Consider the following 16,041-nt stretch of genomic DNA (forward strand, 5'->3'; position numbering starts at 1 on the left):
TCAAAACTCTCCTCGTGAGGAGAGGAAAATAGAAGATGTCCTTATTCCTCTCTGAATCCTACTGGAGATATCCTGAGTTCTGGTTTAGATATTTAGATCTCTTTAAAACATCAAGTTCCCTCTCTGTCTGTTGTCTGTCTTTGGTGCACCAAAACCTGTCCATATGTGTGTCAATTTATGTTTGCCTATTGATTTGATTGGCTGAATGTTTTTTTTTTTAATCTTTTATGTTGAAAAGAAAAAAAATGGCAAAAAAGTGTTATATGCTGGCAGTCCTGCCAGTCTGCAATTTACAGAGAGGAGGGTGATTTAAGGTGCCTCACATTAATAACTAGGAGTCATCAAACACAGCTTAACAAAAGCTACTTCTTAAAGGGCCAACAGTCTCAACATCTAGGACAAGTAGGAATGGTTAATTCTCCTAGAAAAAATCCTACCATGGTGATGATTGGTTTAAAAGTGCGTTATTCCCCTGAAATTACAGCTGGAAAAAATGTATTTGTTTTAAATTTATGAGATTTGTGTGATCACTTTTCTTTATTTCTAATTGATCTTAAAGGTATAAATGCTTTATGTACCTTGACTATAGAGTATTGGCTCATAAGTTATTGGATATCATTTAAAAATATAATGATGGTCACAAAAGGAACGTTTAAAACTGATAATTCAGGGTTAGAGCTATCTTAAGCAGCATGTGACATGACACAACCCAAGATAAACAGACCTCTGAGATATTTCTAAATTGACATAATATTTTAAGTGGTTCTTATTCTAGAAATCAGACTTATAAAAATAAGATTTAAAATATTAAGTTACACTGTCATACATTCAAACATACAAGATGATGGACAAACTTTGCAATGTGATAGTGCTGTGTTTGACATTAATTTTGAGAAGAAGATATTGTTTAAAACTGGGTTTTGCTTTCAAAAACTTGTAGTTATGCTTTGATATTACAGGTTCCTTTTGTTATTTGACCTTCATACAGTGGGGTCTAGTTACAGGCTACTCCTTGCCAGACTGATGGGTGTAGGTCTGGCCTTAGAGATAATCAACTCAGATCAGAAGTTTTACATTTGATTTAATACAAAGCTCAGAGCTGTCTAAGCAGAGGCTTGAGAGATGCAACTTTCCTCTTGCAGGCCTCACCTAGAGAGTTTCTGTCCAAAAGAACCTTTTTAACAGATTCATACAGATTTGGTTCAAAATAAATTCAAACTTAGATCTGTGAAATGTTAATATGGCTTTATAGAAGCTAACTTTAAAAAAAAACAGTAAAGTAATTTCATTAAAAAGTTCTTCCTCAAGAAATGGCTTGCTCTTAACAATGGGCTTCAAAAATTTTTAAGTAAATGATTTTCAAAAAAGGTTAAGATAATTTCTTTGGCTAAGACACTGCTTTAAGTTTGCCATAAGAGTTTGCCTCTGATGTTCTCAACGTAAATGCAAAATAAATATTGAGAGACAATACTTGGAGAAAGCTACAGTAAGTATTTGTTTCCAGTTTATGATATATCTTCTTTTCCATTGCTTGACAAGGAGAACATTAATGTAATATCTGTCCAAATATAGTTCTAACTGCTTGAATAATGATTTGATGTAATAATAAAGTGTTGCAAGATAAAATCATAAAAAAATTTTAAAAGGAATGTTTTAAGAGCATGATGAAATGTTTGTTCCTTATTTTAAACAGCAATCAAATTGATTATTATTAACTGTTAATCTATTAGGTTGCAAGCCTTTCTTGACAAAATTAATAATTGTTTTCTAAAAGATGAATTGTTTAAAATGTGCCTCCATACATGTTTTTATATATTTATAGACTTATACATGCATCCTCTAAAAATGCATCTACTGTGGGAGAAAAGCAAATATAATTAGATCACATCGTTATTCCTTTGAGCTTCCCCTTCTTTTAGCACAGATAACTGAATTGGGTGTGGTAGCTGCTCTTTTTACAATGTTAAAAATCAAACTTTTATTTATATATTATATTAATAATATATATAGCTCGAGGCTTATAATTGCTTGAATTTTTTTAATACTACTAATTCTTTCGTTTTAACTATTTATACAAATACAATTTAAAAAGTTTAATTAAAGATATACATATGATTATTAACAGCTTTTCAGGGTTTCTAGTTATAAATGTTTTACAGAAGAAACAAAAACCAAAATTGAAATTAGTCATTACATATGTTATTTTTTCTATACTGAATGTTCCATATCGGATTAAGACAAATATTATAACTGATTATTAAAGTCAGTAAGATGTTTTATTATTTATTTATTATTATTCATATTACTGAGATTCCTTATAACCCTCAAGGACAAAATATTATGGTACAGGCCCATAAAACTTTACAACAATATTTTAATAAATAAAAGAGGGGAGAATCATATCTTTATATACCACAAAAAATTTAAAATTTTAATGCCAGGGAACACTCTGAGTGTAGAAAAGAGGGCATGCTTGTGTTTTTTCTACAGGATGCAGAAGGAACATGCTAGCTGTCAAACTATGCTAATGCTGAGACAAATAATGATGCCGATTATAATCATTAAAAATGGATACAGTCCTCAACACCTTTGGATGTCTCCTACTAATGCTTACACCAAAGACATCAACATCCCCCTTTCCATGGCAATTTTATTTAGTTCAAAATTAAACAAATTATAAACAGATTAAAGGGGAGATATTGGCTACTGCTAATTGCCCCCCCTTCAGGGTGTCAAAATTCCGTATATTTAAATATTGCAGATTTCAAGTGTAGACAAGATAGAAGGTGGCCTGCCATTTATTTTCTTTAAGACATCCACACGATTTACTTTGGTTGTTTGGGACCCTTGAGAGAGCCTTTAAACTTCTTGTGGGAATTCATTCAAGTAAAGCATAATGTTACACGCTCAGCTAGATATCAAATATATGATGAGTCCTGCCTGGCCTCTAATCCTTCTACAAAAGGATGGTGCACACCTTTATGAACTACATTCACAACCCATGCAAAATCTCCCAATCTACCCTGGCATATAGGCTATGAATGGGGTCTTCGCCTCTATGTACTTGGCTTTGATGTAGGTATTATTTTCTCTATTAAGCTCCTTAAAGAGCCTTTATATCATGCCCAGCCAGTCCCAATGGGACCTAATTCTATGTTGATACCAAACCCTGTTCCTCCTAAAGGAATTGATCAAGACACCACCCATGCTCCTGCTTTTAAAGGCACCTCCCTACCATCTGTATTTCCCCTCCAGCCAGCAGCTAAGGCATCAGCCACTAAATTGCCTGTACAGCCAGCTTCCACTAAAAATCTTGTACCTTCTTTAGTTAATCAGATATTTCTGACCTTAAATGACATTTCCTCTGAACTTGTTGAGGATTGCTGGTTGTACTACCATTCCCAACCACACTTTTATGAAGGAACTGCTGTTCTTGGTGATACCCGCCATGCTGATGATCCACAGCGCTGCCATTGGCAAAAGGGCACTTGTACAGGTCTTTCATTAACACAAATATATGGCCTGCGACTTTGTGTGATTTCTAGTGGAACAAATGACCCCTCAGTTTATGCTCACATGTGTAATCAAACCTAATTTCCCCCTCCTGGCAATTATTTTATTCTCCCCCCCCAGAAAGAACATGGTTGGCATGCCTTGATGGCCTTATACCTTGCCTCACCACCTCAGTTTTTCAAAATCAAAAGAATGGTTTGAGGCCTGAGTTTTTCATCCTTATTAAGATGATTCCTCACTTAGTTTATTATCACTCTGAAGAATTTTTTCACTTGTGGGATCAATCCACATCCACTGAATTATCCACTTCTTTGAGCCACCCTTGCAGAGAACCTATCTCTGCTGTTACTCTCTCTGTCCTACTTGGCCTTGGATCTGTGAGAGTGGGGACAGGTATTTCTTCCCTTGTTCTTTGCAACTCTAGGTACACAGAGCTAAGTGCCACCATCGATCAAGATGTCCAATGCCTTCAGTGGGGGATAATTGATCTCTCTGACTCCATTGACTCCCTAGCTGAGGTTGTCCTCCAAAATAGGCAAGGACTTGATCTAATGTTCTTCCAACAGGGTGCACTTTGTGCATCATTGATAGAAGTGTTCTGTTTTTATGCTAGTAAGACAGGAGTTGCAAACAATAGCATGAAAATAGAAAAGGACTAGAAAAACATAAGACAGAAAGAGAACAGAAAGCAAGTTGGTATGAAAATTGGTTTTCCACCTCTCCATGGCTCAGTACATTTTTACCCAGTATATTAGGTCTCTTGTAGGAATATTACTGTTATTTTCTTCTGGACCATGGGCTATTAAATGTGTCACTGCCCTAATTAAGAAGCAGGAAAATAACTTGGCAGCCAAGCTTATTCAGGTACATTACCATCGTTTGGATTTGGAGGATTGAGAGATGGCTACCTATACCCCCAGGGCAAAACAGCCCAAACACCACACTCTAGTGCCTTAAGAGAGAGTGCATCTATGTCACAGCCATTCCAGCTGGGATTCCAGAAGGAACCCCACAAGCTAAAGGCATCAGTAACAATTAAATTTCTGGGTAGTTAGCCAATGACTCGCAACTTCCCAGGGCCAGTCCCACCTAAGACACGAGTTTCTGGAGACTGGCAGAGACATCCTAATGGGAACAGGATGTTGGATGACTGGGTCGATTGTTAAGACAAGCACTGTCCCATTATTTTGATTCCTTATCTGCTTTACATCAATGGCTGTCTGAACTCTGGTCTCTACTATACAGAGAAGGTGAAGATGTCAGGAGGCATCCTCACTTAGATCTCAATGCCAAGAAATCTCCATACCAGAAGCCATCCCCACCCATATCTCAATGCCAGGAGACCTTGATAACAGTGGTCATTCTCATTTAGATCTCCATTCCAGGAACCATTCTTACATAGATGTCCATACCCCCTCCTTTCGAAGCTCTTCTGTGGATAGGTTACTATAGCAACCCTTTTCAACTTTACCTCCTCCTGACCCCCTTTAACATGCCAAAATTCCAGCATCAATAACTAGCTTTACCCAGAAATTATGTTTCTTAGAATGATGCCAACCCCCTGAGATTGTTCCCCCCTTTACCCCTCCCAAACCGTGGTGTGAGCTTCCCCTTATATTGGCTTATGTAAAACATAAAATTTGACAGCTTGATCAGGATTAGACTTGCTGTCAGTCTCTTTGTGTCTTTGCCCTTCTGCCCTTGTTTTAGGTAGCTCCAGGAACCCTGTAGTCTGCCTTGCTGATCGGGGCAGTCTGTCAGAGGTGGAAGCCCATATTCCTCTCGTACCGTTTCCAGAATCAATCATGACCCAGATTCTGTGAGCAAGGCAGGGGTCTGTATTAGCCAGCTACTCTCCTGCAGAAGACATGGCAGCCACCTTGACTCAGACTTCTGTGCTCTGGGGGCCATCTTGGTGAGAACTATTGCACTGAGCATTAATTATCCTGAGGAACAAAGCAGGCCTCATACACTTTCTACTTACTTATGGAAAACCACTATCTCTGCCTGCAGGTATTGTTTGTTTTTGCTAAGTTATCTTTTTTATTCGATTTATTTTTTATTTATATTTCAAATGATTTTCCCTTTTTTGGCCACCCACACCCCGAAAATCACATTAGCTCCCTTCTCTCCCCCTGTTCTCCCATCCACCTCTTCCCTATTCCCTGTTCCGGTTTTGCCCTATACTGCTATACTGAGTCTTTCCAGAACCAGGGGCCACTCCTCTGTTCTTCTTGTAAGTCATTTGATGTGTGGATTATGTTTGGGTATTGTTTTTGAGGTGGGGAATTTTTGTTTATTTCATTTTGTGATGCTGGACAACTGAGTCCAGGGCCGCTTGAATGCTAGGCAAAACTCTGCCACTGTGGCATTGCCCCGAGGCCTGACTGTAGGCTGTAATAAAACTGAAAACTAGAGAAATATGAGCAGTTTGGATACGTAAAGACTTGGAAGTAGCAGAGAATGGAATTTCCTTAAGAAAGCTCCCTTCTGTTCTAATCATCGAAAAGACTCTTTTAACTCATAATAGGAATCTTGTTACTTTAAAGGTCTCATGGTGCTTTCATTCTAAAGACAACATTAGCAGAAAAAGACAGGAATGAAGTTTTGAACTACAATTCAAATTTGGGGACATATCCAGGAAAACAGAAGGACTTTTAGATGCAAAGGGTGTTTGCCAGTTCTGCAGCAAGTAAACTAAATACCTCAATAGCCAGGTTTGGCAGCAGCACAGGATATACTATCACCAGTGGCCACATGATGGGGAAGAGACATGTAAATGAACTGTAATTCTGGGCCCCCAACATTGTCTGGTTGCCCATACCTGAGGCCCTCCAGGGTCTCCCTGGTCATGAAAAATGAATTCCGCTGGGTCATCTGCACTGCACTTGGCACTTTCAAAGTATCCCGAAAACCTTATATTCCACTCAAGCAAGGAGCAGCTAGATTCTCCAAGTCCTCAAGGTGCCATCTCAGGATGTGCCCCTATCTTCATTCACTATAAGTAGCACCAAGGATAGCAAATCCTGAGCATTCCTGAGCAGCTCCACAACTGGAATTTTTCTTGGCAACTGTGTTACTTGAATTACAAGTTTAAATGTAAATGGTTCTGCTTCACAGACAAGACAGCCTCAGTCAGTGGGTTTCAGGGAGGATAATGACAGTGAGTGGCATTTTGCTCCAGGGTTTCTCTCCAAGATCGCTGGCACGTGAGTGAAGCTCGGGCGAGTATGCTCTCTTAAGAGGCTTTGTCTTCTGGGTTTTTCACCAATCACCCTCTAAGAAAACCCTGCAGTCTCCAACTGCCAAGTTATTTCTGAGATCGCAGTGGCAATCTTTATCAACATTCTTTCTGAAACGGCCACAGATTCAAGAGGTTGATATGGTCTCTCTGGAGCAATTAAAGCAGCTTCTCCAGTGGAAAATCTGAGATCTCAAAGTTTTGGGGGGGGGGTTGTTTTTCTAAAACTAATAGGATTATAGTTATGTGCCAAAATAGCCTCACTCCATCTTCAAAGTTCAGTAGCACTTTGGATTTTCTTTATTGTGATATACAGAGGTCTAACTCCCAAGGCCTGAGTCCTAACCCTGGAAACATTTCTGCTCTTTCTGCTAAGTCCCTTCCAAAATGCGAGTGCTTCCTGACATTGCTTCTTGCCCCAAGCCTCGCAGCTTCTGCCCTAGACAGCCCAGCTTGAGTTGTGATGCAGTCATGCGCTGGTCCAGGCAGAGAGCATTCCTTGAAATTCCCCATTGAGACATGGTGTGTGTGTGTTCAGTTCTGTGTCTTGTGGCTTTTGAAAGATAGTGAGTCCCCCTGTGACCTGTGCTAACTGTGAGGCAGCTTGGAGATTGAAGAGTTATTTGGTTTGAACCATGAAGAAAACTGTATATTGAGTTAGCTGAGATTAAAGAAACAAACAAAAAACTCACCAACTGACTGTTAATGTAAACCTGGTTACTCAAATAATTACAAAATGACCACCTTTGCTCTCCAGTAGTTTGTGTGAGGAAAACCATTTCACCTAATATATTGAAAATCTGGGAGTCTAGAAAATGTTTCAGTGGGTAGGAGAGCTCACAGTATAAGAAAGAAGACCTGAGTTCCAACCTCAGTGCCCACCTAAAAACCTAGGTATGACTAACATGTGTACCCATTACCATGGTGCTGGGGATGAGGTAGAGACAGAAGGACAGCTGGGTTTGGTAGATTCAAGTTCAGGTAGAGATTTTGATTCAGTGGTGAAAATTGTTACAAAGGAACATATGATGTCCTTTCCTGGTTCCCAGGATCATGCATCATGCACACGGATGCATAGCCACATCTACATGTATATGTTTCACACACAAACACATACACACACAAACACACACACACACACACACACACACACACTCACACTCACATACCATACAAAACAAAAGAAGACATATCTATTTTCCTTCATTGACATTGAACTGTGAGCCACTGACCTGACAATGAAAGGTGAAACCTTGGAGATCACTTAAGATTTCTAATAAGTAATCACATTTACTATAAGTGTAAAAAAAGGTTAATTGGAGATAAGTCTAGATGATTTTGAATCAGAACGTTAAAAAGGGTTGTTTTAAGTTGTGCCTTTATATATTTTTTGGGTGTGTGTGTGTGTGTGTGTGTGTGTGTCTGTGTGTGTGTCTGTGTGTGTGTGTGTGTATGCATGTACCTGTCTTCTCCCAACAAAGGTTATTATGCCCTTCTGTACACACCATCATCTTAGTCCCGAAAGTCTAGGCATGGAGCAAAAGCCCCCATCTAAATGCACACCAGATATATCCTTCAGCAAGCTGATCTCTAAGAGGCTGAAAAATGTCTGAAAAAAACCCCTGGCCATGACCTCACTTCTGGGAGCTTCACTGCACATATTAGAAAGTTGGAAGTTTTGATTTGTGTAATGAGTGTTTATAGGTCGTCCATCCTTGGGGATGAAGCTTGTGGGCAGAGCATTTGTTTACCTAGCAGGCAAAAGGCCCTAGTTTCAATCCCCAGAACTATAAAAACAGAAACATAAAACCCCCAACGAACAAAGAGATCAAAGCTAGCCAGGTCTTTTAGATCCTTTTGGCTATGAACCTCCATCATTTCTCTCCCTGTGTTGGGAAACATTCCTGAATCCAGTTCTCATTTGTATATGGCAAGATGGGTACATGGGCAGGTCTGGAAGTGGGGTTTTAGGATGTCTAAAGAGCTCAGATAAAATAGGGCAAACTTGAGCTTGCTGAATGGAAATAATGAACCCAGGCAGTTTCCATCTCAATCCAGCCTTCGCAACTAAGTGCTTCTGCCCCAGTAAAGCTCATTCCTTGTGAAGGCTAAACTGGTCATTGGCATCTCTCTAGATTTTCATTTTATCTGCCTTGGAAACTCAGGAGGAAAGAGATTCCCTCAATATTCTCAGCCAAAGAGATTAATTTTCGCCAACCTCAGGAGTGGTCAAAGATCTTTCCCTTCTCATGACCCAGGAACAGCCAGTTAAGCCTGCTAAATGTTTGATTGGCTTCTAAAGGGGTCTTAGTCACTTACAATGATCTTAACTGGGATGGAACACAGAGGAAGTTGGAAACAGCTCTTTGAAGGATTGATGCATTGGCTACCTTTCATGCCAATGAAGCCTCCAGTACGTGATCATCACACATGGACAGGCCAGGAGTGAGGACACTGAACAGGGTTAGGAGTAACAAAAGCAGTCTGGTCCCAAAGAACTTTTGAGAAGTCGCTCTTCTCACACCAACCCATCACGGAAGAAACTTACATCTGAGGAGAAGATAGAGGAGAAAGGGACCAGTGTAGCCTGAAAAATGATAGCATACACCTGACTCTGGTGCTCTTCAGAACCTAGGGTGCTGAAACCCAACCTTTGGCTAATGGCAAAAGCATATAGGAAACTTAGTGTGGCAGGGGCTACAAGCCAGTTAGTGAGCAGAGATTCCAAGCCCACTAACTCCAGAACACGCCCTGGATCTCCCAATTTTCTAACTGTGGAGCTGTGATGAGCCTATGAGTTAGTTGAAAGTTCCCAAAGATTCTGTTGTCTGTCTAGTTCAGATTATGGGCCTTGGAACATCCACCTATGGCTGTGGAAAAGAAGCAGGACCCAGGGGGATAGAGGAGAATCCCAGCCTGGAGGATTCTAATCTGAGGGCAGACTTTGGATTTCAGGAGAGAAATAGGTTCAGTGGTGGCAAACAGAAACTACAACAGAGGAGGTTTGAATCTGAATGTATTTAGGAGCTCTAAATAAGGATTTTTATACAAGAAGAGTTGCCATTACCATTTCAAAAGATGTAGCCAGTAAGGCAGGCACAATTATTATAAGCATTTGGCACAAGGAAATGCAAAATCAATCAGGCATAAAGCTTCTCATGTAACAGATTTAGAGGATCAATTTACAGATACTTGATAGTATCTGTAGATACTTGGTAGTATCTTCCTGATTAGAATACAGAGCTACTTGTAGTTAACAGCAAACCTTTAAAAAGAGTTTCAAGTTTCTTATACACCCTGGGTCTTAATGAGTTCCCAGGTGAAATCCTTATCTAACATTTACCTTTTAACTTGTAAAAACTTATAAACTTAATCAATGCTTTCCTTAGTACAGTGTCAGAGACACCCTCTTCTACATATGCATAGCCATATAAACCTGCATGATGTTGGGGGTTGTAATTATGTAAATGACTATGAGGCAAAGTGTTGTAGGTCTTAAAAAGAGTTTGCAGTAAGTGATTCCACTTCAAAGCATGGATTATCGGCCAGGGCTCTTAGGACCAAGTTGTGAGAGAGGAAATTGTATTGAAAACTGATTTTGAGAACAAAGGCGCAGAATTATTCTCCAACTGGACAGTTCCACAGCCTTTCCAGGAGACTTTCTCCTCTGAGTCAAATGCCTCATTCTGTGGAAAATTTTGGCCACACAGAATACACTGGGGTTGGTGTGGCATCTCTCCCTTTTCTAGTTTTTTAATTGAAGCTCATATATATCTCTTTGGCAGAAATGGAGAAGACTAGTCTCAAAATGAATGGATGAATAAGGAGGAGAAAAAGAGTTATTCCTGTAGCCATAGTGATGACAATAATCCAATGTACCCAACTTATAGGGTTCAGAGACTGCAGACCAAGACTAATAGATTGAGCTAAGTCTTCTAGATTTTTGGACCCATCATATGCCTTGCTCATAGCTGAAATTTGAGTTTGTAATTGAGCCATATCATGAGTAATACTATTATCTTTCCAAATTCCCAACACATGATTTTTAATAAGAGTCCAATTATGTTGTTTATCATAGGCTAATGACATTATGCATATGTATCGAAAGCTTGCATGGCACCTGGTAGAAAGCTGAATCTTAATATTTTCTACCTCTTGTCCTAATCCTAAAACCACATCCTCTAAAGCATCAAACTTTGCTTCTACTTTCTTATCTATAATTTGTTGCTTTAGTAGCATCAAAGAAATATTTTTATTTAAATCATTATCGAGGTATACAGGCTTCATTTCTGAGACTAGAGTCATTGATGAAGCTTTAAATGAAGTTATAATTGTAATCAAAGCACTAATATTTAATATCAAGGCTGTCATAAAATGCTTTGGTCTAATAAGCCCCTTCAATCTTTTAAGTAGCTGTAAAATTTCCTTGTTAAACCAAGCATCTTTGAAATCTATAGGAAGCATAACAAATGTAGAATCATATGTTGTATGATTCTAGAATCATGACTGTTATATATTTATCTATGTCCGAATCCACACAATTGGTATGTCTACATGCATAGCAATTAATCATACAATGCAAGGAAAATAAATTTAAGAGTCTGTGGCTGCTACTGAACAGTCACCAACTCTATATCTTCTCTTTTTAGATTCTTTAGCTGCGTCCATGTCAGCAGTCAGCAGTCTCTTTGGAGCCAGTGAAAGCTTTTGTAGCATCCCTTTTGTCTTCTGTATCTCTTGCTTTTCTTTTCTCTGCTGTCTCTCTGAACAGCTGTAGATCACACATGCTGCTCAGGGATCTCAAGTGAGGAGTTAGTATCCTGTGGAGACATATATGAATATCCCCTCTTGAAGGAGATTAAAGCATTTGGTCCTTTTTAGGCTCCCTGCCTAAAGGACAGGAATTCAAGGCCCACACTTAAACATAGTAAAAGCAAAATACAGCAAACTGGTAACCAGCATCAAACTAAATGGAGAGAAACTTGAAGCAATCCCACGAAAATCAGGGACTAGATAGGTCTGCCCCATTTCTCCTTATCTTTTCTATATTGTACTTGAGGTAATAGCTCACACAATTAGACAACATAAGGAGGTCAAAGGGATACAAATTGGAAAGGAAGAAGTCAAACTATCATTATTTGCAGATGACATGATAGTCTACTTAAGTGACCCAAAAAACTCTGCTAGAGAACACCTACAGCAGATAAACAACTTCAGCCAAGTGGCAGGTTATAAAATCAACAGAAGCAAATCAGTAGCATTCCTATACCCAAAGGATAAGCTGGCCGCGAAAGAAATTAGGGAAATAACACCCTTCACAATAGCCACAAACAGTATAAAGTACCTTGGGGTGATTCTTACCAAACATGTGAAAGATCTCTATGACAAGAACTTCAAGACTCTGAAAAACGAAACAAAAGAAGACCTCAACAAATTTTAAAACCTCCCAAGCTCATGGATTGGCAGGATTAATATAGTTAAAATTTTCATTTTGCCAAAAGCAATATACAGATTCAACGCAATACCCATCAAAATCCCAACTCAACTCTTCATAGAGTTATAAAGAGCAATTCTCAAATTCATCTGGAATAACAAAAACCCCAGGATAGCTTAAACTATTCTCAACAACAAAAGAAACTCTGGGGGAATCAGTATCCCTGACCTCAAGCAATACTACAGAAAAATAGTGTTAAAAACTGCATGGTATTGGTACAGTGACAGGCAGGCAGATCAATGGAACAGGATTGAAGATCCAGAAATGAACCCACACACCTATGGCCACTTGATCTTCGACAAACGGGCTGAAAACATCCAATGGAAAAAAAGATAGCCTTTTCAACAAATGGTGCTGGTTCAACTGGAGACCAGCATGCAGAAGAATGTGAATTGATCCATCCTTGTCTCCTTGTACTAAGCTCAACTCCAAATGGATGAAGGGCCTCCACATAAAGCCAGACACTCTGAAGCTAATAGAAAAGAAACTGGGGAAGACCCTTAAGGACATCGTTAAAGGGATAAAGTTCCTGAACAGAACACTAATAGAACTTGCACTAAGATCAAGAATTAAGAAATGGGACCTCATGAAATTACAAAGTTTCTGTAAAGCAAAGGACACCATCAAAAGGACAAATTAGCAACCACCAAATTGGGAGATCTTCACCAACCCCTACATCAGACAGAGGGCCAATATCCAATATATACAAAGAACTCAAGAAAGTAGACCCCAGAAAACCAAATAAACCTATTAAAAAATGGGGTACAGAGTTGACTTTCTTTATTACTAAATGTAAGTATTTTAAGGACTGTTATTTTTCTTAATATGTTTCTTTTCCAATTGTTTTTGTACAAGTTTATTTATAGCCTGTATTTTTTCTTCCGTTAGGGGCCACAATTGAGCCATATAGGCTTTTTTCATTTTTATTTCACTTTATCTATATTAAAAGAGCCTTTATTGGCCCTTATGAAAAATGCTGTTTATTTTGGTTGTCTAAGGTTACTAGTTCTACGCCCATATTAACAGCTGTTTCCTCTCTTTCAAGTTTGTGGCTGAGGGGCTGCCTCTGACTTTAAAAATGTAAGTTGAGTTTTCCTCTCTTTTGCCCTGTAAGGGGTGTTCGATCCTTGTGGAGCTTTGATTTCAATTCATCATTCCAATGCTTGGCTTTTTGGCAATGAGCGCAAACTCCTGGAGGAGCACTCCTTTTATTGGGGTTGCTCTTATTATTTCCTGGACATTGCCTTTGCATATGTGCTGACTCACTATATTTAAAACAAGTAGGCTTGGAGGTTCCTTTTCTTACTCTACCATAGGATTGTTTAACATAGGTGCTGAATTTCTGTCCTTTCATAGCTGCAGCAGAAGCCATTCCTTGCACTATGACTGGTGAGGCATCTATGCAGGCCTTTATATGTTCCTGCACTGTTCCTGTTTTCACTGTTCCTGTTCCAGCTACAGAGTGACAGCGCCATCCATGCTAAAGAGACTTTCTGCTTAATGAAAATGGAAGTAAGAGCAGATAACCTGGGAGGGCCAAAGACACACACAGTTGACAAAGGAAGACCAAGGGAATACTGTTACAGAAGACATTTTAATCCATGAATGCACGTTTTTATCACATATGCTATAGCTCAACAGAAGCACACATATATATTTATACATATAACTTTTCTTTTGGTGTGGGAGCTTTTTAATCGGCCACCAGTTGATAACAGCACACAGAATGAAATACAGAGACTCAGGGTGACATATTGAGCAGGCACACTGAAATCGCAGTGACTAGCAATCACAGGTGAACAGGAGTAAAAGACAGATATCTTGAGGACAGAACACAGGAAAGCGGAGGGGCTGAGCCAAGCAAATTCCATGCCTGGCAACTGAGCATATGAAACACTGCAGCCCAGAATCCCTGTCAACCTTGAGCAGCAACAAGAGTATCAATAGCTGCAATAATACCAACAGTTGCCTTCCTAATTACTAATTCAAGAGTCACCCAAACAGCCATAAAGATAGGAAATCCAGGCATTTCTGGACTTCCACTAATTAATTAGATCACTGGGGTTAATTTAGAAATGCTGGGCCAGGCTGTGGTGGCACACACTTTCAATCCCAGCACTTGGGAGGCAAAGGCAGGCAGATTTCTGAATTCAAGGCCAGCCTGGACTACAAGTTGAGATCCAGGACAGCCAGGGATACACAGAGAAACCCTGTCTCAAAAAATGCTCTATTCTGCTTGAGATTCATGCCTATCACCAGGGTTGCAATAGGATCATTGGCTCTTAGGAGGATGCATCATTCTAGGGAGTCAGGATCTTACCAGGGTTGCCCAAAGGTAGCTACATGCCCCTCCCCTCCACGAAGAGTCAGTGGGAATGCCCTGGAGATTTCTGACTGCATTGCCCAGAGTGATTTACATCCAGGACATTTTGGTTTTCAAACACTGCTCAGGTCTTTCAGATGCTCGGTAGAATAAGGGGGGGGGGGGGTCGGAATCTACTTGGACAGATTGCGCTGGGAATAGAAGAAAGGATATAGTAGTCCCACTGGTTTCTGAAGTTCTCAGAACTAATCCTTCTCAGAAATAAGTATATTTCATCTGGTGGGTGCTAAATTTTAGCCCAAATTAGGAAGTAAAACAAAGAAGCAATTACCAGTTCTTGGGAAAGTTGTTGTTTGTTTGTTTGCTTGCTTGCTTTGTTTTCTTCTTGTTGTTTTTCCTCTTCTTAAAATGCACAGCAGTAAGTGGTGCTCAGAACCAGCTATTCTACACAGCCAGATACAGTGATTCTATCTCTGTGTGTGTGCTGGGAATCTACCCAGGTCTTCACTCATGCTGAGCACATATTCTACTACTGAGTCACAGCACAACCCACTGCATTTTTTTCTGTTTGTTTTTCTTTCTAACTAGCCACACACTGTGTACCAGTCATTTACCCAACTCCTACCCTGCATGGTAACCAGCATATCCCCACTTCTGGAAGCAACAGTGCTCAGAAAGATGCCAAATGGGAATACAATCTAGAGATTTAAATTTTAGAGGTCACCTGAGCTCCTACCCCCATATAAATGTTTAAAGACACAGAACAGAAAAGTCCAAATCACCCTGTGGAGACCTGTTGGCCCTGCAGGCCTTTAGGCTCCTGTTTTGGAGCATGTTGACAAGGTCCAAGAGCAGGAGTGGCCAGATGAGGGAAATTAAATGCATAACACATCCAACACATGGTGTCATCAATAGAGAACAACAAAAGGTGGAATCTGGAGCATGTACTTGGACCTGACACTTGCAGGCTCATCTCTGGGTTGCTATGTTTCACCCATTCATGCTTCTGAAGGTCAGGGAAATGCTCTGAGTTAAACAGTGATGGAGTACAACCAAAATGTCACAAATAACATTTGAGAACTTCAGAGAAAGGGGCAGAATGAAAGAAGTGGGCTTTGAGTCTTTATATGTTTCTACATATGTGTGTGTGTGTGTGAGAGTGTGAGTCTGTGTGTGTGTGTGTGTGTGTGTGTGTTTTCTCTTAGAAGAGAAGGACCGTGTCCCAGTCACACTAGAATATGGAGATTTATAAATGCTAGTCTCACCTTCAGGTCTTGTTTCTCTACACAAGCTTTCTTTCCTCGGTGTCACCCATTTACTTCCACCTGTCTGCCTTTTGCAAATGACATCTGTTAATCAAGATGGCCCTTTGGACCAGAGTGCTGTCACCATGGTTATGCCTGTACTATGCATAAGGAACACTATTAGATGGCCTCAGTTTCCCAAGAGTTGAAAACAGTGCTCTGTAAA

Source organism: Apodemus sylvaticus, chromosome 13, assembly GCF_947179515.1.
Source record: "Apodemus sylvaticus chromosome 13, mApoSyl1.1, whole genome shotgun sequence".
Classification (NCBI taxonomy): domain Eukaryota; kingdom Metazoa; phylum Chordata; class Mammalia; order Rodentia; family Muridae; genus Apodemus; species Apodemus sylvaticus.